This window comes from Pinus tabuliformis, chromosome 5_2, assembly GCF_031772625.1.
Source record: "Pinus tabuliformis cultivar Carrire ecotype Pingquan chromosome 5_2, CPIR1, whole genome shotgun sequence".
NCBI lineage: Eukaryota > Viridiplantae > Streptophyta > Pinopsida > Pinales > Pinaceae > Pinus > Pinus tabuliformis.
This window is the reverse complement of record NC_142306.1, coordinates 187,091,351-187,115,521: the sequence shown is the minus strand read 5'-3', so window position 1 is coordinate 187,115,521 and position 24,171 is coordinate 187,091,351. Positions and strand designations below refer to the sequence as shown.

Below are 24,171 nucleotides of genomic sequence, written 5' to 3'. Positions count from 1 at the left end.
TGCATAGATATTTTGCCTATCTTGTCCTGCCTTTAGATTTTTCTTGATTACCTGCATTTCATGTTCCATGTCCGCCAACATGTCCGGTCCAATCAACACCTTGTTAAGTGGATCACTCCAACTGATGGGAGTATTGAAATTCCCCCCATAAAATGCCTCAAACAAACTCATCTTCAGTGAATCCTGGTACCCATTGTTGTAAGTGAACTCTACCAGTGGAAGGTACTATTCCCACTTCCACTACTGATGCATCACATACATCCTCAACATGTCCTCCAATATCCTGTTGACCCTCTATTTCTGTCCATCGATTTGCAGATGATAAGATGTACTGAAGGAAAAATATGTGCACAAACCTGTAAACAACACCTTCCAAAACTTGGAAGTGAAATTTGCATCTATGTCTGACACAATATTCTTCAGAACACCATGCATTCTGACCACATCTCTGATGAATACCTGTGCTACATATCTAGCTGAGAATGTAGACTTCACTGGAATGAAGTGCACAACCTTTGTCAATAGGTCCACGATAACCATGATGGAATCATGTTGTCTCTCTGTCCTAGACAATCCTGTGATGAATTCCATGGAAATGACTTCTCATTTCCATTCTGGAATCGAAATCGATTGTAGCGGTCCACCTAGATGCTTACATTTTTTCACATGGTGACAATCAAAACACCTAGCAACATACTCTACTACATCCTTCTTCATATTTGGCCAATAATAAAGTTTCTTCACTGTTGTCAGTGTCTTCTAATAACTTGGGTGACCTGAATATAGTTTCGCATGAAACTATCTCAAGATCACCTTCTTGAGCTCACTGCTATTTGGAACATATATCTTGTCTACGAATCTAACCAATCTATCTGTTGTAAGGCCATAGTCCACATCCTGTGCACCTGCACCTGTGCTACTACCTGTACCTGTACATGTACATGTACTACTACATGTACTTGTACCTGTACCTATGCATAATATCATATACCTGACATCTTGATGTCCTGCCTACAAGATCCTATCATGTAAATCTGTCCCATAGGAACTCATACTTGCTAAGTGATTTATCTGTATCCCGCCTACTCAGAGCATCCGCTACCTTGTTCTCTTTACCTTTGAAATACCTAATCTCAAAATCAAACTCATTGATCATGGTCAACCACTGAGCCTGCCTGATATTCAAATTCGATTGGTCAAATAGATACCGCAAACCACTGTGATCACTCATCAACACAAACCTCCTGCCCAAAATATAGTGTTTTCACATCTTCAATGCATGTATGATCGTTGCCAACTTAGGTCATGTATTGGGTAGTTCTGTTCGTGCTCATTCAATTTTCATGACTCACAGCATACTACCTATCCATCCCGCATAATAACTTCACCAAGTCCTCTCTTGCAAGCATTTGTTCATATTACAAACTCTTTGTCTGGATCTGCAATATTTAGCATTGGTGCATGTGTCAACAACTACTTGAGTTTCTCAAAACTAGCCTCACACTCCTGTGTCCATTCAAACCTCTTAAATTTTCTCTATAATGATGTAATAGGATAAGCGATATGTGAGAAGTTCTTGATGAACCTCCTGTAATAACCTGCCAACCCCATGAAAGATATCACCTCATCTACATTTCTAGGAGTCACCCACTCCATGATGGCCCTTATCTTTTCTAGATCTACTGCAATTCCCTCCTTGGAGACAACATGCCCCAAGTAATGTACCTCAGTCTGAAAGAAATTGCACTTGCTGAGCTTAGCATACAATTGATGCTCTCTCAACAACCTCAATTGCTCGTCATGCTCTTCCTCATTTTTATAATATACCAATATGTCATCAATGAACACAATAACAAACTTATCCAAATACAGACGCAACAAAATATTCATCAAGCACATAAATGTAGTTGAAGCATTAGTCAAACCGAACATAACTACAAAAAACTCATAATGCCTATATCTGGTCCTGAAGGTTGTCTTGTAAATTTCCTCTTTGATGTGTACTTGGTAATATCTAGATCTCAAATCAATCTTCGAGAACACTACTGCTCCCTTCAATTGATTGAACAAGTCATCAATCCTCGGTAACGGATACCTATTCTTGATGGTTACTTTATTCAACTTCCTGTAGTCAATGCATAATCTGAGAGTACCATATTTATTCTTTACAAACAATATCAGTGCACCCCATGGTTATACACTTGGCCTAATGTACCCATTTTCCAACATTTCCTTCAAGTGTAGCTTCAACTCTACCAACTCAGGTGTGCTCATCCTATAAGGTGCCTTTGATGCCAGAACTGCCCCTGGCACCAACCCAATAGAAAAGTCTACCTCCCTATGAGGTGGCAACTCTGAAATGTCCTCAGGAAATACATATTGAAACTGCTACAGAATTGGGCACCTTCTCAAAACATCTGCATCCTCAACTTTCTTACCCTTGTCACTAGAAATGTGAACTGTGAATAACATACACCCTTTCCTATAACTGCGCTTTACCTACATAGATGTTACCATCCTAACTTATGTGGTTTTATTATTTCCCTGTAAGACTCCTGGTTCTCCATTGTCATCCAAGCACTCAATGTCATTTTCATAACAATCCACCTTGGTCCTATGAAGATACAACCAATCCATTCCCAACAATATACTCTATGATCCCAATGGTAATACATTCAAATGTGCTATGGCAGGCATACCATTCAAATCAAATGCACAAGCTCTTACCCAATGGTGAACTTGCTTCTTTGTACCTATAGCCAATGGCACTAGCCAATATTTTGCATGCAATTCCTTACTAAAACCACACTTATCCACCAAGTCAGGACTAACATAGCGATAATTAGATCCGGGGTCAATCAAAATAGAAATAAATTATGTTGGGTGTGGAGCCTGATTATCTTCTATATTCAAAGGTTTCAGCGGATGTATACCCCAGGAAGACTGTACACCCCTCCACGCGTGGGGGGGGGGGGGGTTAAATCCCCCCCAGCTGGGGGGTCCAGGGGCCAGCGGTCCCCCGACGGGGGTTCGAGGGCAGTGCCCCTGAAGCTAAAAAAATAGATGTAAAATTGCCTTGTAAAAGCCTAGTAATTTCTAGTTGATTTGGGCCGTTCATTAGGGAGATGATCTTACGGTAGAAGTTATGTTTAAATTAGGGTTTTTTGCCCTAGAAGGCAACCCCTCACTATATATGAGGGAATTGTATTGTGTCTATGGACATCTGGATTCTGAGTGAGAAAGAGAGAGGAGATTAAGAGTGAAGAGGGTGTTACAGCGGATTTGTTGTAGGTTGTATCTTTTCAATTTGCTGGATAATATAATAAAAGAAGGACTGGTTGTTTCTCCGTGGATGTAGCCCAAACTAGGTGAACCACGTATATTTGTGCCTCTCTTGTTTTATGCGTTTTCTGTGTTTATATTTCTGCAATATTTTATGTGTTACATTGCTCTGTAATATATAATTTTCTAACAACTGGTATCAAAGCTGAAGGTCTATTTGGCTGATAAACTTGCAGGAGAGAAGGGTTCCTCGTTCGAGTGGGAGCAATGGTGGAAGATGGTAGGTTTAGGGTTGAAAAATTCAATGGCCAAAACTTCTCGCTGTGGAAGATGCAAATGGAAGATTATCTATATAAGAAAGATCTGTACCTACCATTGGGCGGAAAAACAAAGATGTTGACGGGTATGATAGATGAAGAATGGAATCTTCTCGATAGAAAGGCACTCGGAACAATACGGCTGTGCTTGGAAACGTCGGTAGCATTTAATATTTCAAAGGAAACAACACAAGGTTTAATGTCAGCATTGGCCAAACTATATGAAAAACCCTCAGCCTCAAATAAGTTATTTCTTATGAGGCATTTATTTAATATGAAGATGTCAGAAGGTGGATCTGTTGCAGACCATTTAAATGATTTTAATACAGTTACAAGTTAGTTAAATTATGTAGGGGTAAATTTTGATGATGAAGTTAGGGTGTTATTTCTGTGCTCATTGCCAGAAAGTTGGAATGGTTTAGTTATGGCCATTAGTAACTCTGTCTCTGGATCTAGTACTTTAAAGTTTGATGATGTTGTCGATGCAATCCTTAGCGAGGAAATGCGACGAAAAATCTCTAATGAGACATCAGGCAACGCTTTGACTGCAGAGACTAGGGGAAGAAAAATGGAAAGAGGAAAGAGCTCAGGATATCGCAGTAAGTCAAGAAAAGGCAGATCCAAGTCTAGATCGGGGATAGTGTGCTGGAAATGCGGGAAGAAAGGACACCTAAAGAAAGACTGTAGATCTCAGAAGGGAAAATAAGGAGATGTGCAGCAAGAAAACAATCATGAAGCAAATGTGATAGGTGAGGTGTTACAAGATGCTTTGATTCTTTCTTTCAAAAATATTACTGATACCTGGGTGGTAGATTCAGGGGCCTCATTCCATGTCACACCTGATAAGAAATATTTTCATGACTATGTTCAAGGAGATTTTGGACAAGTCTGTTTGGGCGATAATAAACCCTGTAAAATCATTGGAATGGGTACAATTTTCATAAAACATCAAAATGGAAATCAGTGGCTATTGAAGGAGGTAAGGCATGTTCCAGATCTGAAGAAAAATCTGATTTCAATAGGGCATTTGGGAGGTGAAGGTTGTGTAACTACTTTCACAGATAAAACCTAGAAGGTCACCAGGGGAGCCCTGGTAATAGCAAAAGGTGTAAAGGTTGGTACATTATATTTTTGCAATGGTATTTCTAATTCTGTTAATGCTTTAAACTCTACAGGAGAAGATACGACATTGTGGCATCGTAGGCTTGGGCACATGAGTGAGAAGGGGATGCAAATTCTTCACTTAAGAAATTTGTTGCTAGGTTTGAAGCATATTGATTTAAAATTCTATGAAAATTGTGTTTATGGAAAACAGAAGAGAGTCAGATTTCTTAGAGTTGGGAAAGAAAAGAAGAGCGAAAAATTAGAGCTTGTGCATACATATGTATGGGGACCTGCTCAGGTATCATCTCTTGGTGGCTCCCATTATTATGTTACTTTTATTGATGATGCAACCAGAAAAACCTAGATTTATTGTATTCGAAATAAATCTGATGTATTTGATACTTTCAAGAAATGGAAAGCTTTGGTTGAAAATGAGACATGGAAAGGTTGAAGTGTCTCAGATCAGATAATGGAGGTGAATATTGCAGCAAAGAGTTTGATAGGTACTGTTCAGAGAATGGAATTCGCAGAGAGAAGACAGTTCCAGGAACACCACAAGAAAATGTTGTGTCAGAAAGGATGAACAGGACAATCATGGAGCGTGCAAGGTGCATGAGATTGCATGCAGTATTGCCTTTACAATTTTGGGCAGATGTTGTAGACACTGTTGTTTATCTAATAAATAGAGGGCCTTCAAGTTCCCTGGATGGTGGTATTCCAGAGGAGGCATGGACAGGTAAAAAGGTAAACTACTCATTTTTAAAGACTTTTCGTTGTGAATCCTTTGTCCACAATAATAAAGAAAATAGAACAAAGCTTGAGGCAAAATCAAAGAAATGTACCTTTATTGGATATGGTGTTAATGATTTTGGCTATCGCTTATATGATTATGAAAATCACAAAATCATTAGGAGCAGAGATGTAATATTCAATGAAAAGGATTTGTATAAGGATCAGCTGTAGGAAAAGAAACAGGAAAAAGAAAACAAAGAATACACAGTGCTTGACGAGATCACAGAAAAAATGATGGTACCTAAAAATCATAATGATCAACAGCCAGAACAACAACCACAACAGCAACAAGCACCTCAAACACCTGAAAGTGGTGTTAGAGGATCTACCAGGATAAGTAGACCCCTTGAACGATACTCTCCTTCATTATATTATGTATTGTTAACTGATTTTGGTGAACCAGAATGTTATGAAGAAGCAATGCAGGTAGAAACCAAGAATAAGTGGGAGCAAGCCATGAAAGAAGAGTTGGACTCCTTAGCACATAACCAAACTTGGGACTTAGTCAGGTTGCCTGCAGGTAAAACAACATTGCAGAATAAATGGGTTTACAGGCTAAAGGAAGAAGATGGAGGAAAACAGAGGTACAAAGCTAGACTTGTGGTGAAGGCTTGTGGTGAAGGGGTTTGCACAAAAGAAAGGTATTGATTTTGATGAAATATTTTCTCCTGTTGTTAAAATGACTTCAATCAAAACTATTTTAAGTCTAGTAGCAGCTGAAGATTTTCATCTTGAGCAGTTAGATGTAAAGAGAACCTTTCTCTATGGGAATTTGGAGGAAGAAATATATATGCAGCAGCCACAAGGATATGAGGCGAGAGGGAAGGAGAAACTAGTGTGCAAGTTGAAGAAGAGCTTGTATGGCTTAAAACAGGCTCCAAGGCAGTGGTATCTAAAATTTGACAGGTTTATGTCTGAACAAGGTTATACTAGATGTCACTCTGATCATTGTGTTTATCTCAAAAGGAAAAATGATGGCAGCTATATTGTATTGTTATTGTATGTAGATGACATGCTTGTTTCAGGTTCTAACATGCAGGAAATAAATGTGCTCAAAATAAAATTGGCAAACTCATTTGCAATGAAGGATTTTGGTGCTGCAAAACAAATCCTTGGTATGAGAATAACTAGAGACAGGAAGAATCGCAAATTAACATTGTCTCAAAATGAGTACATAGAAAAGGTGTTGAAAAGGTTTAATATGTAGAATGCAAAACCAGTTGGTATACCTTTGGCGAGCCATTTCGAATTAAGTAAGGAGGCATGTCCCAAGACTCAGGAAGAAATGGCTCATATGTCTAAAGTTCCATATGCATTAGCAGTTGGAAGCTTAATGTATACAATGGTCTGCACAAGGCTTGATATTGCACATGCAGTGGGAGTTGTAAGCAGGTACATGAACAATCCAGGAAAAGAACATTGGATGGTAGTGAAGTGGATTCTTAGGTATTTGAGAGGTACCACAAATCAAGCATTATGCTTTGGTGGTTCAAACATTTCTCTACAGGGATATGTTGATGCAGATATGGCAGGTGACAGAGATAACAGGAGGAGTACTACAACATATGTGTTTACTGTAGGTGGAACAACTGTCAGTTGGGTTTCAAAAATTCAAAGTGTTATTGCACTTTCAACAACAGAAGCAAAATATGTTGCTGCTACAGAGGCTAGTAAAGAAATGATTTGGTTACAAAGGTTTCTGGATGAATTGGGTAAGAAGCAGGAGTTGGGCAGGTTATACAGTGACAGCCAGAGTGCCATACATCTTGCAAAGAACTCTGCATTTCATTCCAAGACTAAACATATACATCTCAAGTACCATTTCATACAGTGAGCATTGGAAGATGGACAGTTGAAGCTGGAAAAGATACACACTAGCCAGAATCATCCAGATATGCTAACAAAAGTTGTAACCAGGGAGAAACTGAGAATCTACTCAGTTTCAATTAGTCTTTAAGTATGATGAAGAAGATGAGAAATAGCCAGGTCCAAAGTGGAATCATTGTCTAGCAAATGAAGCAGCGGTGGAGTTGCTATAATCAGTCTCCAAGTGAGAGATTGTTGGGTGTGGAGCCTGATTATCTTCTGTATTCAAAGGTTTCAGCCGGATGTATACCCCAGGAAGATTGTACATCCCTCCACGCGGGGGGGGTAAATCCCCCCCCGTTGGGGGGTCCGGGGGCCAGCGGTCCCTCGGCGGGGTTTCAGGGGTAGCGCTCCCGAAGCTAAAAAATAGATGTAAAATTGCCTTGTAAAAGCCTAGTAATTTCTAGTCAATCTGGGCCGTTCATTAGGCGGATGATCTAATGGTAGAAGTTATGTTTAATTTAGGGTTTTTTTCCCTAGAAGGCAACCCCTCACTATATATGAGGGAATTTTATTGTGTCTATGGACATTTGGATTCTGAGTGAGAAAGAGAGAGGAGATTGAGAGCAAAGAGGGTGTTATAGCGGAACTCTTGTAGGTTGTATCTCTTCAGTTTGCTGGATAATATAATAAAAGAAGGACTGGCTGTTTCTCCGTGGATGTAGCCCAAACTGGGTGAACCACGTATATCTGTGTCTCTCTTGTTTTATGTGTTTTCTGTGTTTATATTTCTGCAATATTATATGTGTTCCATTGCTCTGTAATATATAATTTTCTAACAAATTGATCACAAACATTACCGTACATGTTAGTGATAGATGCCTGATGGTCTACCTATTTTTTATCCATTGTTGCATAGATACTAGGAACGCTCTGACCAACATCCCCAACAGTCTGTGCATCCTGTGTACTATATATATGAGGCCTAACACCCTAATTCTGTGGACAATCTATCTTGCAATGATCCTTGCCACAAGTCCAACACTTTATAGGTTTCTATCCTGCATCCTTATTATGTTCTTCTGAGAAAAATCCTGTCCTATGTCAGATGCATTGAACTTTTTTGATGGCGCTGCATTCTCTTTATTATCTGTGCCCTGAGCTCTTATTCGCTTCTTGTCCCATTTTACTTTGTTATTTGCATTACCTTTCCAGTCTGGTTTAGTCTTGGATCTGCGCTTCGATTATTCATAGCAATGCTTTAGCTTTTGGATGGACTCCTCCAATGATCTAGGCTCATCAAACTTAATTATGTCTATGAATGCCATCGATAACCCACTAGTGAATCTCTGAATCTTTGTGCACATACCTCAGTAGCTCCAAGAACTTGCTAGTGTACTCATCGTCTGTCATAGATCCCATCTTTAGCTCATATAATTCTTTTGCCCTGTCATCAAAGTTTCTCTCCGATATATACTTCTTCTTGAATAGCCGCTCAAACTCACTCCAAGTCAATTCTTCCTCATGTATACCTCTGACATTCTTCACATCTTCCCACTAAATGTCTGCTTTACCTTTAAGACTGAATGTAGCTACTCTGGCTTTGATGTTCTTTGAATAGTCATGCAACCTGAAGAAATTCCCCATTCCAAGCAACCATGCCTTTGCATCCTGTGATTTCTTCACCTCTCCATCAAATGTAGGTGGCTTTTCTTTCTCAAACTCTTCCAAAAAATACCCCTTATCGCTCTAACGATATCAATCATCATGTCTTTCAGAACCAAAAATGTAATGGTACTTGTGTTTACCTCCTCTCCTTTCCAGAATGTAAAATAATATTCCATCTCTGACAGTGTCATCTCTATCTGACATGTGAACACCATGCGACCTACTTCCATATGCCCCATTAGTTTTGTCCTCCTTTTCATGGCTAATCCGAAGTGGTCCCTATCACTGCAAATCTAACAAACTCTGAAGTATCATTGTATCTACCTCTGCTAGCTTCTCCTGTGCCTGTATGATTTTGTCATTATCTTCCTTACAACTCCTTATTTCTTTCTTTAAGCTTCTTAATGTATCTGCCAAATTGGAAGAGTTCCCAACACCATACTACTCATCTGATCCATAGGGAGAGTCTTTGTAGTCTACCATCTTGCTATCCATTTGATATTTCTTCTTGCAAGGTATACCATGTAAGCTAAACCAAATCACAATCAACCAACATACCTTAGTATAGTTCGGGGAAGATACCTCATCTGCAAGATCAAAAAATTAGCATGATACATGTATAACATAATCATGACAACATATAGAAACATAACACATAAGCATCTAACCATGTAACCATCATTCTTGCTAGAGTTCAGTCATCAATGCATGACCATGTCAACTGCACATACTGGTGGGCTCCAGTATTGTAGCAATAATGCTACAACTCCTGGAGCTTCCTTATCTAATTTTATCAACCCGGTAGTTCGTAACAAACTTGGAAGCGACGGTGCTGTATGCACAAGTACTAGTTCTTGTCGCAGCTGTCACTTGGTCAGCTGGCACAAGTCCGCTAGGGCTCAAGCCAACTTCTATGAGTTCTCAGAAGAAGCTTTTTAACCGATGAACGAAAGCTATCTCAAAGGAAATTAACCTACTGTAGGAAGGAACTGAAAGCCAACAAGAATCACAAACCCTAGCAAACCCTAATTCTACCAGCTAGTCCTACTGATGCAAAAGGTGGGAATGCAAACTACTGAAAGAGATGCCATTACTTCTAGGAAGGTGAGATGCATGTGTCTAGGCTACTTTGATATAAAGAAAACATATTTTTGTATTTTTGTTCAAGTTGTTGGAATTATTATGTGTGTGCTTCTAACTGGGTCTTGACTGTGCAGGGATAGATCAAGGAGGGAAATGCTTGGAAAAGGTCAGGAAGGCTCAGAGAGGGTCTAAGGAATCCCTAACATCCTTTCAGAGAAGTTCACCAAGTCTGGATGCCAAGCAACCGTGTTTATGAGCTTCTACAGGAAGTCTGCAGGGGTTCTACAGGATGTTCAGGATTTCTACAGGAAGTTCAGTAATTCCTACAGGATGTTCTGCAATCGGATTTTTGGGTGATGGATGAGTGGAAGAGGCTATATGGATGGATAGGGAGGTAGGAGGGGAGCTTGTGATGGCCTATGGACAGAGAGATGAGATGAAGAGAGGGTGTGCAAAGCTGGTTGGTCTAGAGGAGGGTAGAGGGAATGGAAGGCCGAAAAGGTAGAATAACGTGGGTAATAGAAGAGTTAGGAGGCAAGTGGTCTAACTGGGAGATGAATAGATGGCCTAGGCACGACTGAGAAGGATAAGGGAGTGAGGGAGTAGTACTGCACAGTGTAAATGAAACAAATCATCCATGTCTTGCACATAACCGAAATTTCATCAACCTATTCTAACTGTTTTTATAAAACCAAAGAACAACAACGTGATTTTTAAGGAAAATCATGCATGGTACTGAAGCAAAGAATCATTCCACGAGATCTGAACGCATGGACATTGCTACAAACGAGAGCATTGCATCAAAGCTTGCATGAGCATGTAAAACAGTGTTTTTGGTGGGTGGCACGGTCTGCAATTCCAGTCCCTAAACAGAGGTGAAAGTGAGTGTGCAGTCAACCCTTTTTGGAACTCTGATTAACTCCAATCTCCTTACTCTAATTTAAACTACTGAAGAAACTTTGTTCATAAAACTAACCTACTTAACCACACCAAGAAATTTAACTCAGCAAACTGTGTTTCCAAATGCATGTAAAGGAAAAGAAATACAATGCTGAAAGAAAGGTAACAATACAAAGGAAGGAAGCCTTAGGCTCTTAGGTTGGGCCCAACCCCGAGAGCTATGGCTCCTTTAAGAACTCAGAACTGAACTCAAATCTGCCTGCTTTTCATTGAAAGATAATAGTCATAAGTCAAATAACATGCCAAAAATGGCTTACAAAGAGCAAAACAGAGCTATCAGCTCCTAGTTCAGAATATGCAACAAGGTTTCAAAAGTCCCCCTCGAAGGCTACAACCTCATCATTTATACATTACGAGGGCCAAGCTGGCCTCCTAAATTAGTGGGGTTTGGCTGACCAAACTAAGAGTAATCTACTGCTTCCTCAAAATCCGTTTGGCTGCCTTCTAGCTCGGTGGTGGTGGCTGTGGGAGCTCGGAGTTGGGGGTGAAGATCACGAGGAAGGTCATTCAATGCTGTGGACAACCTTCCTACAAAATCTCAATCCCATATTGGCTGTCTCCTAGCCCTCATCTGCGTGGTTTTGCTCCATTAAATGTCAAAAAACCTGAAATAAACATGTGTTAGCCACCTAGGAATAGTGACTGCCCTCATTCGTACAAATGACATAAATATACTAAAAAATGATGCATAAGTTATGAAAAATGAAGGGTTGAGCAAGGGTAGTTAGGCCAAATGAGCCCAAAATGTTACCAAATTTGGGGCTCATCATCACCCCCCAGCTAAAATGATTGCTCATCCTTGAGCAACTAATCCAGCTCCTCATCCTTCATTGCCTTTACTGCCACCCTCACATCCCAAGCTTCTGCAGTAGTGTCCTCCTTACTGACATGGAACCCAGCCTTTCTTTCCACCTCTTCCCACTGTTCATGCTCATCTTTCTCTGTGCTGCCTTCCATCAATCCTAACAGCAGAGGTGGGCTTAGCTTGAGGCCAATCCAGCTGGCCTGGAGGTTTTGCATGGATTTCTTATAAAGGGGCACCCGTACTAGAGCTTCCCTCATTCGAGTTGGAGTATGATATTCTCTGATTTTTAGACTGTGGGCCAATGTATTCCATCGGCGGGTGCAAGCTTGAACACAGTTGTCCCCTAGCAGTCTCTCCATATCCTCGAAATGCGCTATGGCCTGGGCCTGCTGATCCATATATTTCAATAAAGCTTGAGGGTTGGTGGATAAGTGTTGGTGTGCCGATATTAATGCAGTTGGATCCCCTGGTTCTGCTCTAATTAGTAATGGCTCATTCAGCTCTCAGTTCATGACCGCTTTGGCTTCTGCTGCTCTTTTGTCTTCATGGTTCAACCATGAGGCAAATGCCATTAATTGCATATCCCCTAAGACCGTGTTGGGATCCCATGAAGTCACATTAGGAAGGGCCAAATTATGGAGGTAGAACTCCGATAGTTTGGCCTTATCCTCTGATGAACTGGTATTGCATAATTCAGTGAACTGCTGCGGGTCTTGGAGCTGAGAGATACCCCTTTGCGCCAAGGTATTGATTTGAAATTGTAGTCATTGGTCTCTCAGGTACAGGCCATAGGATTTGGCCGACTGTCTGCATTGTATAGCATCCATGGCCCAACTGGCCATGCAGGCCAATTGTGCCTCTTTCTGCTGCAGCTGCTATTTGAGAGCTTGTACCTCAATTTGTGCTTGCAGCTCCCCTTCCTGTAGATGCGTGGTTGGCTTCCCAAGACCGACTTGCAGTTCCTCTCTGCCTTACTGTTCTGCTGTGATGTCCCCTGAGGATGTGCCTGTTCCTCTCCTCAGCTCCTGTAGCTGCAGTCTAAGTTTTTTGTTTTCTTCTTGTAGGAACACCCGCTGGCAATTTGCCACGTGTTTAGCCATAGCTAATTCCTTTCTTGCCTCCTTGAGTTGCTCCTCCAAGGGGCCTATGTCTGCCACACCTTTTGATTTGGCTATTTTCATCCACGTGTGGGTTCGTACTCTCTCTTCCTCCAATGCAAAGAACAGTGGCACAGTGAATTTCTGTGGTATAATTTTGCCAGCTTCTAAGAAGTTATAATATGAGCTCAGACTTGGCTGAGGGCTAGGCTCCGGAATATGCTCTTTCTCTTCCTCTCTTGGTGGCTCTACTTCGTCCTCCCTCGGTGGTGATGAGGGTGCTTCTCCTTCCATCCTCTCTGTTTCCTTAAGCTGGGCTAAGGTTTCCTGTAGAGCAGCCTCAGCATCCTGTAGTCGGGCGTTTGAGGCCAACTGGTCCAACCTCTCTTTCCAAGTAGTTTTTTTCGGGCTCCCCCTCTCATAGGTGACTGATATCTTTGAGGGGGACCTCTCCCTGGGTGAAGTAGGGGCATCCTCTATAGTGATTGGGCTGCTGGATGGAGGCTGTGGCTTGCCCGTTTTTATTCTCACACTTCTCCTAGCTTTAAAATATAGAAGGGCCTCCCTCTTTCTCTTTTCCTTTGGCTTAGGAGGTGTACTGAGGGCGGCCAGCACGGCTACTGCCTCCCTTGCAAGAATGTCGGCTTTCTTTTCCTTGGATTTTCCTTTCTCACGGCTTCCTGTAGAAGGCCCTTTTTCAGCTGATTTCTGGCTTCCTGTAGAAGCCGGTTTTGGTTTTCCTGTAGAAACAGGTGGCACCGCTTTAGTTTTCTTTGCTGAGGGTGTTTTGCTTTTTGACTTGGTCAAGGCTACTGTCGAGGTGCCTTTGCTGACGTGGACCTGCTCAGTCTTGTCCACCCTACTTTGTAATCTTTTCTCTCTGGCCGTCAACATGGGTGTGTCATCCTTCTCTTTGGCCCCCTTTTTCTCTTGTTTCTCCTTTTTCTCTTTCTTCGGTGCTTTGGCCGTGGGTCTCTGGCCTTTTTCTTTCTTCTCTGCGGGTACTGACTCCTTATCCTCGTTGCTGGAGGAACCAAGCTCTTCGGTCAACATTTTTATATCGCCATCCTTAGTCAAATTTCGGAAGGCTTCCCACGAGAGAGGGAATTTGTATGTGTGGAGTGCATCCTCCACGAGGAGCTTAATGAGCCCGTGATGAGCTACCTGGTTTGGTGTGCCTTCTCTCAACTTGGTGGCACATTCAGTCATAGACTGCAGTAGAAAGTAGGGAATACTTAGTTTGTTCTCTGCAGGTAGGTCCATCTGATGCCTTAATTCTGTGAGTAGCCGAAAATGGTACCCATACACAATGCTAAACCGACCTTCGCATGTGATGTATTTCATAATTTGGAGGCTGTCTTCGCTCCAAAGTGGTAGTAAGCTGGTTCTGCGAACCCCGTTCTTATCTTCTGAGAATTGCTCCTCCGGTGGAAAGAATTCCTTCTTAACCTTCTGGCCTAATTTCCTCTCTTCTTTGTCCCATGGTACCCCCATTGGGAGCTCAGTAACTTGGCTGATGAATTGTGGGGTGAGTCTGAGACTCAAACCCCTGAAATTGACGGAGGCCAATGTTTTTGATTTTGGCTTCAGAGCCCGCAAGAACTCCTCTGCCACCTCATCATCATATCCTTGTAATTTGTCGCAGAACGACATCCATTGCGCGCGAGTGAACAACTCTACCACCTCAGGGTTCTCTCTTAATTTCTTTGAGTCGGTCGGTTCCTTTCTGATGAACCCACCCGGCATGGTGAAGACCTGCTACGTTAGCTGGAGGTGGCGGATGCGTATTCAAAGATTAGCCTTTTGGGACAGAGCGTAGAATTACGCCTCTGCCACGCATACAATTCACGAAGACTATCTCTAGATGAGCCTTAACAGGGCTTAATTACAAATCATATCCTGTAGGAAACCTTACATACACCTCGACGACAATTCATGCAAACGGCAGACAACACTTGCAATTTTTATGATCAGACTGTAGAACGTCGACTCCGCCACCCTCGAAACCAATTGCATGGGGGCACAGGTTCAGGCTTACCTTTTTAATTCGCCACCTTTGACGTGAAGAGACCAATTTTCCTCGTGGCAGTGAGCTTCCTGTAGCGGAGCTTTCCTGTAGAAGCAGCGCATGGGTTCTGGAGAGCACTGCAGTGGTTCTGCACCTTCTGTGCTGCTATCAGACATTCGAACAGGTTGAAGACTTGGAGTGTCAAGCTTCAGAGGAATTCGGATGCTCACTCGACTTCGAAACAGCTGATGATAAATGCGTGGGGTGGCAATCTAGCCGATAGATTTGAATCCGGCGGAATCCGTGGCGTGGGGGTGAGCTGTCCCTGTCGGACCGTTGGACGACGTCATCTACTCATTCCACTGCAAGTTCCCTGACTTTTGCATCATTCTCCGCATATCCGCCACCGCCATTTCTGTTAAAACGCGCTTCTCCCCGACTGGACGGTTCTCACGTGTCCACTACCCGTTCTTTTTGCCACGACCACCATTCTACACATCTGACTAGACCATCTGACTGGTCGACATGGCCAGTTGAATGGCCATACGACTGCTCAACCCGTTCATTTCATACTTGCAAACATTTCAAAGTAGTATTCATGTAATTCGACGAAAGAAAGGGCGAGGCACTTACCTGTGCGGCCGCGACATGATTTTCCAGGCTTCAGGACGACGATGACTAGATTTGCTTGCTGCTGCTATTTGCGCAGGCCCGGAGGTCCTTCCTTTTCACAGGCTGCTGATGATGAAGCTTGTGACTCGGCTGCATGTGCCCGCTTTATTATTGCATGTTGCAGGCGATTGAATGGTGTACACTCTAGTTGGCTGAACTGCTACAGGATTCCTGTAGGATGTCTTGTAGCAGTTTTTCCTCCTCGGGTGCATGCTGAACGGTGAAGATAGTGGCATCACGATCATGCTCGCAGGGCCCTTGGATAGCTGTGATGAGTATTGCATGGCATCTCGGCATTTTTTTTCATTTAAGAATCGCTTCCTCTTGATAATTCAATGATCTGTTTTGATTGTGCAGGTACTTTTATTGCATGTCAACTGGGGTGGTAGAAGGAGGTGACAGCAGTGTGCGATGGAGAAAATAGTAGCTTGCATGCCTCCATTTCGAACCTTGGTCGTTAGATCTCCCCACACAATTAGTTTTGGGTTGTCCAAAACTTCTATAGGAAGTTTCTTGTAGAAATACATAACTTCCTGTAGAAAGTCTGTAGCTTCCTGTAGAAGACTAAGCTGTGATGAAATCGTGCCCATACCTTGGAGAAGATGAGTGTTTTCGGAGGAGGTGCTGGTGAGGTCACCTGGCAGCATAATAAGGACCCTTGTCTTTGAGTTGAGGGACCTCTTTTCCTTCATAGAATACCTGCAACCTGCATGCATTGCCACATTGTGAACTTGCTGTCCCTGTTTTTTTTGTTTTTGTTTTTTTTTTTTTTTGAAAGACAGCAGGGGCGCCTCAATGAGGTTTTCACCCTTGCCATCTGCCTTAAGCGCCTCAATGAGGTTTTCACCCCTACCATCTGCCTTGGGAGCCTCAGAGAGGTTTTCACCCAAGGATCTTTATTTATTTATTTATTTTTAAAGATCTTCAAGGTATGCCCAAAACGGAGGTAGAACCCTTCTCTATGACCAGCACTGATTTCTCCACAGTTTTGATGAATTCTTGTCTTGAGAGAGGTTTCCTGTAGATTTTCAGTCGATGCCCATTGACAAGCATGGGGATGGCCTCCTCATCAATGGTCCGAATAAGAACAGATCCATTGTCATGACATTTTTCCACTGCATATGGTCCCAGCCATCTGGTTCTCAGCTTCCCCTTGAAATATTTATGCCTAGAATCATACAACAACGCCCAATCTCCTGGCTGAAATTGCTTGTCATTGAGGTGCTGGTCATGCCACACCTTTCTCTGAAGTTGAACCACTTCTGAGTGAAGAAGGGCCTGCATTCGGTGCTCGTCCAATCCATTCAGCTGCAATAACCTTTCTTGTTGGGCATGGCTGAGATCTAGGTCCAGCTGAGCTGCCATCCTCAAAGTGTTGTATTCAAATTCAATTGACAGCAAAGCTCTCTTCCCATAGACCAGCTCATAAGGTGTGAAGCCGGTTGTGGTCTTCCAAGTGGTGTTGTAAGCCCATGTGGCCTCAACCAGGTGATCTGCCCAATCTTTCCTACTGTTGCTCACCACCTTAGTCAAGATCCCTTCCAATGCTCTATTGGTGACTTCCACTTGCCCATTTGCCTGAGGATGATAGGGGGTGGAAGTCCTATGCTTGATTTTGTGATGAGCTAGTAGGTCTTCAATTAAGTTGGATGTGAACTGGCTTCCTTGATTGGTTACTAGCTCTCTTGGGTAGCCAAATTTGTAGAAGATGTTTTCTCTTAAGAACTCAGCCACCTTTTCTTCTGTCGCTGCTTTGATTGCCTTAGTTTCTGCCCACTTTGTCAGGTAGTCTGTGCACACAATGATGTAAGACCTTTGCCTCGAAGGAGGGTTGATTGGACCCACAAAATCCATACCCCACTTCTCAAATGGCTCAAGAGTCACTTGAGGTTGGAGAGGCATCTCATCCCTTTGAGTCGGTTTCCCCATCCTTTGGCATCGGTCACATTGGCTGATATACCTTCTGACATCTTGATGAAGTGTGGGCCAATAGTAGCCTGCCTGCAGGATTTTGAAGGCACTCCTCTTTGCTGCAAAGTGTCCTCCACAAGACCCATCATGACAGGTGAGGAGGATATCAAAGACTTCCTCCTCCCTTACACAACGCCTTAAGATCTGATCAGGGCCAAGCTTGAACAGGTTGCCCCCGATCCAAGTGAATGAGGCACTTTTTCTGACGATTCTGCTCTTCTCTCTTGAGGATAGGTGCGGAGGGAACTGTGCTGAAACAAGGTAGTTTGCTATATCAGCAAACCATGGAGAGAGTACTGAAATAGCAAAAAAATGTTCATCGGGCATCTGGTCATCCACCTTTCCATTCTCATCCGCAGATAAATCCAATCTAGATAAAAAGTCAGCAACAACATTTTCTTTACCTGGTTTGTCAACGATAGTCAAATCAAACTGCTGCAACAAAAGTAACCATCTAACAATATGAGCATTCACATCTGGTTTATTCATTAAATATCTAATTGCAGCATGATCAGTATGTACAAAGGTTTGATAGCCAGTGATATAATGTCGGAACTTGTTCAGTGCATGGACCACGGCCAAGAATTCTTTCTCAGTTACAGTGTAGTTCAGTTCTGCTTTGGATAAGTTTTTGCTAACAAAGTAAATGGCATATGGAAGTTTTTGTTCAACTTGTCCTAAGGTTGCCCCTATGGCTTTGTTCGAGGCATCAGTGTGGATGTGGAAAGGTAGGGCCCAATTTGGACCTCTCAAGATTGGGGCAGACACTAACTTGTCCTTCAATTCATTCAGAGCCCTCTGACAATCGTCAATCCATTTAAACTCCACATCTTTTGCCAAGAGGCCAAACAATGGCGAGGCTAGCTTGTTGAAGTCTTTAATGAATCTCCTGTAATACCCTGCTAATCCTAAGAAACTCCGAACATCCCTTACCTTTTGAGGAGGTGGAACCTTCTTGATGAGAGCAATTTTGTTAGGATCCACCTGTAACCCTTGGCAAGAAATGGTATGGCCTAGCACGGTCCCTTCAGTCATCAAGAATTCACATTTTTCAGGACTAAGGGATAGGTTCATCTCAATGCATTTGGTTAGGACTTTTCCCAGATTGGACAATGCTTCCTGAAAGTTGGACCCATAAGGAGTGAAGTCATCCATATAGATTTCCACCGCATCATGGACCAGCTCAGAAAAGATGCTCAAGATGGCTCTCTGGAAGGTAGCAGGAGCATTGCATAGTCCAAAGGGAAGAACTCGGTAGGCAAAGGTACCCCAAGGACAAGTGAAGGTGGTCTTATCTTGGTCTTCCGGGCTAATTTGGATTTGGTTGTACCCGCTAAACCCATCTAGGAAAGAGAAAAACTTCTTTCCTGCCAGTCCATCCAACACTTGATCTATGAAAGGTAGAGGAAAATGGTCTTTCTTGGTAGCTTTGTTCAGTTCTCGGTAGTCCACACAGATTCTCCACTTCCCATTTTTCTTGGGAACCAACACCAGAGGGGACACCCATTCGCTATCCGAGATGGGGTAAATGAATCCGGCATCCAACAATTTTTGCAATTCTTCCTTGACGATGTCCTTAAGGGCTGGATTCATTCTCCTTTGGGGTTGCCTAACTGGTTTACAATCCTCTTTGATGTAGATGTGATGGGTACAGACCGAAGGATGGACTCCTTTCATCTCCTTATAGCCCCAAGCAAAAGCATCTAGATGACTGGCCAACAGACTACACAGCTCCTTTTCCTGGGAAGGAGATAGGGAGGAGCTGATCTTTAACGTTCTCTCAGGGCCGAACTCCACATTTTTGACTCTGGGAGTGACAGGTTTGGTCGCACAAAGGTCCACTAAGGTTCTGGTTTGGGCATCCTCCACCAATTCCTATAAGGATAGTGCACTGGGAGGTGGATTCCAGATCAAGGTCTCAATCAAATCATCCTCGGTTGGGGGATCTCCCCTAGTGGTGTCTAGGGTGTACAAAGGTGCTGAGTACACCTCATCCTCTTCTCCTTCCTCCAACCAAAGTGTTAAGTCCTGCTCTAATGAGGGTTGGGCAGGAGGGTATAGGACTAGCTGCTTGGACATAGGACCATTTTTGATGGTCATGTTTCCTACACGGCAGCTTATGTAAGCATCTGCAGTGGCTAACCAAGGCCTTCCCAAAATAAGAGGATATCCAGTGAGCTTTGCCTTTGGTTGCAAAACCAAGAAATCTGCGGGGTATTCCCAAGAGTCAACAGAGACCAAGACATCTTCCACAATCCCTTCGGGAGTCACGGTGGAGCGATCTGCTAGTTGTAGGACTGTCGAGGTCTTCCTCAAGGAACCCTGAAGGTTGAGTTTGAGCATGGTATCTCTGGTCATCACATTAATGGCAGCCCCCAGATCAATCAGGGTGTGAGGTATGATGGTGCCATTGATGTGGACATCTACTACAAGACTCCCAGGATCTAGATACTTTGGGCAGATGACTTGTCCCAACATAAGGTCAGACAGTTGTCCTATGACATTGATGGTTGAAGCATCTCTCTTCCACCTGCCTGGGTGTTTGAAACACTTTTCCTTAACTAGTTTGTTGTATATTGGTATATCTTTGATGGCTTGGAGAAGTGGTATTTTCACACACAACTGTTTGAGTTCTCCCAGAAGCTCGTCCTCCTTTGGGTTGGGTTGTGTGGTGGCTGTTAGTCTCTCAGGAAAGGGTGGAATAGCCTTTGGTTCACTTTCCTGTTTATCTTCCTCGTCCTCTGGGGGAGGAGGTTGGTGATTCGGAAGAGTCTTTCCAGATCGCAGATTGATCTCCTGGATCTCCACAGCATAGGTAGGGCATGATGTTTCCCCAGTATATACCTGTTGGGCCTGTCTGTTGTTGGGGTTCGAGTTCGGTTGAGCAGGCATTTGAGGTTGCCTTGGAGGAGCAGGAGGTAATGGTTGTGGTTGAACTGGTGGTGGAGGCAAAATGGCGGGAGGAGTGTTGTACTGGGGCCTCCACCCCGATTGAGGTGCATTCCACTGAGGCTGTGGCTGGGCATGTGAGTGATACGAATGAGTAGTGGGTTGAGTATGGTACTGAGGTGGGTAAGACCATGGAGGAGGCATAGACCAGGAAGGATGAGCAGGGGGACCCCAGGAAGGCATAGGAGTAGATTGGTTGGGGCTGTAATAAGCTTGGGGTACCCCTTGCATCCCCTGCTGGTAAGGTCTAGGTCCTTGTGGGCTCCTTCAGTTGAGGAAATAGAGAGGTTCGGTGGGGGCTTCTGTCCCTTGATACATGGCTTTAAGCCCAGGTAAGGTTGGACATTGGTTTGTGGGGTGGTCCTCCTCACAAACAAAACATACTTCAACCGAATGTAATGGGCATTCGTTCTTAGGGTGTTTCCTTGTACACCTAGGGCAGAAGATAGCCAAGGCCCTCTCAGCTTCTTCTTTCTTCTGCTGGATCCTGAATGTATCAAGTTGCATGGCAATGGTCTGTCTCACCTCACTCTTGAGATCCTCTAATTGATTTGCAAACTCATGTTTGGAGAAAGGAATACCAGCTGAGAAGTGGTTTCCTCTACCTCTTTTCCGGGCTGCCCTAGAGTGGTTTCTAAACACAGTCTTTATGTCCTCATAAGGTAGTTGGTAAATATCTCCTCCAGCTAACATGTGAAGGGTATCTAAGAGGTCTTCAGGGACTCCTCGGAGCAATACCAACTTGAGGGATTCAGGGTCAAGTGTGCACCTGGCCCGTTTATAGCTAAGTTGGAACCTTTCCTCGTAATCCTCTAAGGACTCATCATTTCCCATGGTCATCCGAAAGATTTCTCCCTTGGTTTCCTTGGACCTACAGTAGTCTCGGTATTTGGTATTGAAAGCTTGCTGCATCTGAGCCCAAGTGGTGATACTGTTCCCAGGTAAGCCCATGAACCAGCATAATGCTGCATCCTTAAGGGTTGAGGGGAAGAGTTTCAGCTTCTGCTCATCTTCAGTATAGTCATAGGTTCGACAAAGGACAACAAACTCAAACAGGAAGGTATCAGGATCTTCAGTAGTCAGTCCATGGAAGTGAGGTAAAGCAGAAGGGCTTATGTTCTTCATTTTCATGTCTCCATTGGTCTCTCGGATGGGGAAGGCACCTTCTATTCTCTCATCTTCTCCCCTATTGTCAGCCATAGCTTCAGATGGAATGGTCTCTAACTCTTCTTCTGCTATAGGATCTTCGTATATCTCAGGAGGTTCACCTATAGGTTCTTCTGGATCACTGTCACCAAAGAAGAGAGAAGGGTGGCTCAATGATGTGGTGGGGGTGTTGGGTAAGAATTTGCCTGCTTTATCTCGATTCCTACGAGGCATGAAATGGAAAGAATTTTGATTGCTTTCGTTTTTTTTTTTTTCTGGTACCTGCAAAAACTGAAACAGATTGATTTACAACTAACTATCTTGCTGAAATGAAAATGCAGAATTGAAATGAAAGCAGGAAAGAACTAATCTACTTTGCTCAAATGAAATTGCAGGAATGGAAATGCTAATCTACGCTTGCAAAAATGAAATTGCGGAATTGAAATGTTAATCTATGAAAGCAGGAAATGTCTATGCTACTTTTGCAGAATGGAAATGAAATAAACTACTTAGCAAAAGGAGAGAGTAGGAAAATAGAAGAAAAGCAACAATTACTAATACTTTGACGCTTCCCCGGTAACGGCGCCAAAAAGATGGTGGGCTCTAGTATTGTAGAAATAATGCTACAACTCTTGGAGCTTCCTTCTCTAATTTTATCAACCCGGTAGTTCATAACAAACTTGGAAGCGACGGTGCTGTATGCACAAGTACTAGCTCTTGTCGCAGCTGTCACTTGGTCAGCTGGCACAAGTCCGCTAGGGCTCAAGCAAACTTCTATGAGTTCTCAGAAGAAGCTTTTTAACCGATGAACGAAAGCTATCTCAAAGGAAATTAACCTACTATAGGAAGGAACTGAAAGCCAACAAGAATCACAAACCCTAGCAAACCCTAATTCTACCAGCTAGTCCTACTGATGCAAAAGGTGGGAATGCAAACTACTGAAAGAGATGCCATTACTTCTAGGAAGGTGAGATGCATGTGTCTAGGCTACTTTGATCTAAAGAAAACATATTTTTGTATTTTTGTTCAAGTTGTTGGAATTATTATGTGTGTGCTTCTAACTGGGTCTTGACTGTGCAGGGATAGATCAAGGAGGGAAATGCTTGGAAAAGGTCAGGAAGGCTCAGAGAGGGTCTAAGGAATCCCTAACATCCTTTCAGAGAAGTTCACCAAGTCTGGATGCCAAGCAACCGTGTTTATGAGCTTCTAAAGGAAGTCTGCAGGGGTTCTACAGGATGTTCAGGATTTCTACAGGAAGTTTAGTAATTCCTACAGGATGTTCTGCAATCGGATTTTTGGGTGATGGATGAGTGGAAGAGGCTGTATGGATGGATAGGGAGGTAGGAAAGGAGCTTGTGATGGCCTATGGACAGGGAGATGAGATGAAGAGGGGGTGTGCAAAGCTGGTTGGTCTAGAGGAGGGTAGAGGGAATGGAAGGCTGAAAAGGTAGAATAACGTGGGTAATAGAAGAGTTAGGAGGCAAGTGGTCTAACTGGGAGATGAATAGATGGCCTAGGAACGGATGAGAAGGATAAGGGAGTGAGGGAGTAGTACTGCACAGTGTAAATGAAACAAATCATCCATGTCTTGCACATAACCGAAATTTCATCAACCTATTCTAACTATTTTTATAAAACCAAAGAGCAGCAACGTGATTTTTAAGGAAAATCATGCATGGTACTGAAGCAAAGAATCATTCCACGAGATCCGAACGCATGGTCATTGCTACAAACGAGAGCATTGCATCAAATCTTGCATGAGCATGTAAAACATTGTTTTTGGTGGGTGGCACGGTCTGCAATTCCAGTCCCTAAACAAAGGTGAAAGTGAGTGTGCAGTCAACCCTTTTTGGAACTCTGATTAACTCCAATCTCCTTACTCTAATCTAAACTACTGAAGCAACTATGTTCATAAAACTAACCTACTTAACCACACCAAGAAATTTAACTCAGCAAACTGTGTTTCCAAATGCATGTAAAGGAAAAGAAATACAATGCTGAAAGAAAGGTAACAATACAAAGGAAGGAAGCATTAGGCTCTCAGGTTGGGCCCAACCCCGAGAGCTATGGCTCCTTTAAGAACTCAGAAATGAACTCAAATCTGCCTGTTTTTCATTGAAAGATAATAGTCATAAGTCAAATAACATGCCAAAAATGGCTTACAAAGATCAAAACAGAGCTATCAACTCCTAGTTCAGAATATGCAACAAGGTTTCAAAAGTCCCCCTCGAAGGCTACAGCCTCATCATTTATACATTACGAGGGCCAAGCTGGCCTCCTAAATTAGTGGGGTTTGGCTGACCAAACTAAGAGTAATCTGCTGCTTCCTCAAAATCCGTTTGGCTGCCTTCTAGCTCGGTGGTGGTGGTTGTGGGAGCTTGGAGTTGGGGGTGAAGATCACGAGGAAGGTCATTCAATGCTGTGGACAACCTTCCTACAAAATCTCAATCCCATCTTGGCTGTCTCCTAGCCCTCATCTGCGTGGTTTTGCTCCATTAAATGTCAAAAAAC

At 43.0% G+C, this 24,171-nt stretch overlaps 1 protein-coding gene across 1 annotated transcript in view; it reads right to left on the bottom strand.

Moving 5' to 3' along the window:
- The window catches only part of LOC149158192 (mitogen-activated protein kinase mpkC-like), a 298,794-nt gene that overhangs the window by 44,272 nt on the left and 230,351 nt on the right, over window positions 1-24,171 (bottom strand). The window lies entirely within an intron of this gene.